This window comes from Alosa pseudoharengus, unplaced genomic scaffold, assembly GCF_046254945.1.
Source record: "Alosa pseudoharengus isolate Yale_2024_CS ecotype anadromous, Long Island Sound unplaced genomic scaffold, YU_APseudo_1.1 YU_APseudo_1.1_scf_6, whole genome shotgun sequence".
In the NCBI taxonomy this organism is placed as follows: domain Eukaryota; kingdom Metazoa; phylum Chordata; class Actinopteri; order Clupeiformes; family Clupeidae; genus Alosa; species Alosa pseudoharengus.
In genome coordinates, this window is record NW_027468848.1 from 4221300 (window position 1) to 4225412 (window position 4113).

Here is a 4113-nt window from a genome sequence, read left to right on the forward strand (position 1 = left end):
GTCGAAAATATTGAACACGTGTCATTAACCAGACAGTGTCGAAAATATTGAACATGTGTCATTAACCAGAAAAAGTCCAAAATATTGAACATGTGTCATTAACCAGAAAGTGACCGCCACCCAGTCCCGCACATTTTTTCCCCAAAAATAAGTCACGCTTGTCAAATTGTGTTTATTTCCTACTTTGTTCCTTTTTTGTATGTTTGTAATTGAGTGTGTGCAGAGTGTGTGGTTGTTTTTGTGTATATGTGTTTTTGTGTGTGTGTGTGTGTGTATGTGTGTGCGTGTGTTTATGTATGTTTGGGTGCATGTGTGTGAGAACCCAACGTTACGTACAAGGTAGTTGAGCCTGTTTTGCCTTCTATTGTTAAAGGAGAATTCCGGTGTGATATTGACCTAAAGTGTGTTGAGATGGGCTATGAGACATACGTTCACACTCGGTATCATGTTTCAACACACTTTAGGTCAATATCACACCGGAATTCTCCTTTAATGTAGATAATAAGCTACAATGTCAGCACAGGATATATGTTATATGAAGTTATAGGATTTCAAAAAAATCCTAAATGGGTTTAACAGAGAGTTGATAACCACAGCTCCATGGGTGGTTCAACTTCCAGGAATTCACCTGCCCCCTTGTGTGGGATGCATTCGTTGTCCGTGGATTGGCTTATATTTGGCATTGAAAATGGAAACGTCTTTAGACATGGAAAATCAATTCAATGAACACTTGCGTCTCAAAAATCAAACAGAATTTTTTTCACAAAAGTGACAGCCCGTGCTTTTATGTGTGTGTGTGTGTGTGTGTGTGTGTGCACACGAAACATGCCATGCATTCAGAGGGTGTCATAATGATCATACACTTCAAATTTTGTAAAGTTTTGAACATGTTAGGCAAAGATACCTGCGATTTCAGCTAATTTTTACACCTCACTTTTGCTTTTTCATTTTTAACTAGGTGGTGCTATTCCTTAAATGACTGGTTATGGAATTGAGATCGCCCCTTGAGACCAACATACAAAAAAAATTGGTCATCCTAGGCCATAGAGTTCTTGAGATATTTACAGAAAACTGTGTCCGCCCTACTCTCCTTTCGCGGGTTCCGGTGCGGCGGGTGTGGTGACCAGACTTCCCGAAAAATTCGGGACAGTCCCGAAATACAAGCAGTTGTCCGGAATCCCGAATCCTGCCCTAATTGTCCCGAAAATTACACTAGAACAGAATATTGACTAGTTATTGTCTGATCGAACATTAAAAACTGTTCATGGTGGTTGAGGTGTCCTACAGCCTGCTCATTGGCTGCAGCAGTCACTAGGGCCTACTGTGTCTTTTTTTTTTTTTTTTTTTTTTTTTTTAAAGCCGAGTGCAAGTAGCACGCCTACTGGCGTGAATTGATATTGTGCATTGCTAATAAGCCAATTGTCATTCATTGTTGACATGGAGGCTAAGGCCTGTGTCCCGAGACCTGATGAACATGCCGCTAAAAAGCACAAACGCCTGCAGTATAGGCTAGGATTAGGGCAAGTTGTTGTTGGGCAAGAAAGTGCAGGCAGCCACGAGAAGGAGTGATTGGTTGCATGTGTAGCAGGATGCAGCTGCCTGGCTCACGCTATGCTTAACTTGCTCTGTGTGTTCACTGTGTGCTGTTTGTGTTTCACTAATTCACCGATTGGGTTAAATGCAGAGACCAAATTTCCCTCACAGGATCAAAAAAGTATATACTATATATATATATTTTTGCACTGGACTACTGTCTCTCTGTTTGTTTTCTTAATGACCGACATTAGCGTTGCAAGTGAAAGGCCTGATTTACATGCACTGTTAAAGGGCAGTCATTGTGTTTCATAATGACATGCGTTCATGATTTTAATGATTATTGAGTATTTTCTGATTTACCTAATAGAATTTCTGAATAATAATTTAATAATTTTTGTTTGAATTTTGAAATTCATGTATCTAGTCAGGAGACTGAGCCCTCCTTCCCACCCTGTCCAGAAATTCACCCATTCTCGTCACCCTAGCGAAAGATCAAAACGAAAATCAATGGTTTCGTGTCATCTTTGTCAAGTTTTGTGCAACCGGATTTTTCAGTGTCCCGGAAATTGTTGACACACAATTACTAAATAATAATGATGAAAAAAATCCGGTAGAAAAAAAAACTCTGACTAAACCTACATGATCGCTTTGTTAGCGCGGTGGTCATAAAAATCTATTTTTGAATTTTGGTAAATCCACCTCTGTCCAGTCATTCAGTTGTCTACCCTAGGCGGGACATATTATATTCACTTATTAAGGCAAGGTTACACTTAGTTGACTTTAAAATAGGCCTAATGCCATATCGGCTATATAAGGGAAGTATACTGACATAAAATCATCAACTAACCCAACACCTATGGACACCCCACTTCCCAATGGAGTGACTACAGACTGAATTTCCCGAACTCACATGTTGTCAATTCAGGGCTGGATTCCAAGTGATTGTGTGTGTGTGAAAGAGGGAGAGAAAGAGAGATCCTTTGAACTCACCATCGTAACAGATAAAATGTCTGATCAAACTGCACGGTATATCATTCCAAATGTTCACATTTTCTTCATCATTCATCTCGACACAGCATTCAGGACCATATGCAGACTCATAATTGTCCGGCTGCCCATGGCCCCAGTTGCTGTACCCCACCTTGCCCTCCCCATACAGTGCGCTCTGGTTCAGTGACCATGTCCAGTTCTCCAACTCCTGATGCAGGCCTATCCAGACCTCGCCGCTGTACCCTTGCTCTTCAGCCAGCTGGACCAGCCTGACCACGTCCTCCGCACTCTCAACGGTGGCCAAATCTCTGAACCTCTCTCTGCAGAGCGCCTGGGCATCCGTCCACTTCATCTCCTCGGACACAAAGTGATACTGGCGAGGACTGCTTGCCATCACGGACCAGGTGACTACAATAAATAGAGTTTTATAATGGGTTAATAACACTAAAACATACATTGCACAACAAACACTACACAAATATTACAGTGTGTAGAGCCGCTATGTGTAGGTGCGCTGGTCATAGTAATTAGTAAACTTTCAAAACACAGTCCCTTAGAATGTTCCAGTTGTTTGCAGAATCCATATTGGCAGTATGAGCATTGTATAAGTATAAGTATATAAGTATATATATATACTCTTTTGATCCCGTGAGGGAAATTTGGTCTCTGCATTTATCCCAATCCGTGAATTAGTGAAACACACTCAGCACACAGTGAACACACAGTGAGGTGAAGCACACACTAAACCCGGCGCAGTGAGCTGCCTGCAACAACAGTGGCACTCGGGGAGCAGTGAGGGGTTAGGTGCCTTGCTCAAGGGCACTTCAGCCGTGCCTACTGGCCGGGGTTCGAACCGGCAAACCCTCCGGTTACAAGTCTGAAGTGCTAACCAGTAGGCCACGGCTGCCCCCCCCAACTGGAATGTCCCAGTTGTTTGCAGAATCCATATTGGCAGTATGAGCATTGATGCCCAGTACTCATCCAATGCTACAAATGTGATGAATACAGACAAACACTGACCTGACATCAGAAAGAGGACGCGAGCCTGTGAGTCCATGTCCATCAGTCTGCTATTCATTTACCTGAATGAATTTCCAGTGAAATGCCACAGGAAGTCTTGCACCCTCCCTCCCCACAGCAGCCTATTGGTTGTTATGGAAATGAGTTATCACTATTTCATACTGGTATTTACATCTGGGTCGCTTTAAGCTGGCCAGGACTAGGCTATGTCACGTTAAAATGATTATATATAAAAAATAAATATTATTTCATCATCTGAAATCACTAAGCATTACTTCAAAGTGCCAGACAAAGTGCCCAGAGGGGTATAAGTGGACAGGGGCGGTGGTCATAATGCCCAGGGGGGTATAAGGGGACAGGGGCGGTGGTCATAATGCCCAGGGGGGTATAAGGGGACAGGGGCGGTGGTCATAATGCATCATGGAAAATAAAAGTGTCGGCCCCTAAAGGACAATTCCGGCGATTGTTCACATAGATCTCTCTTTCTCAAGGTCACGAGTACTGACCTGTAAGAAAAAAAACAGAAAATGAAATTGGTGCTACTGTACCTAGCAACAGTTGCTGCAG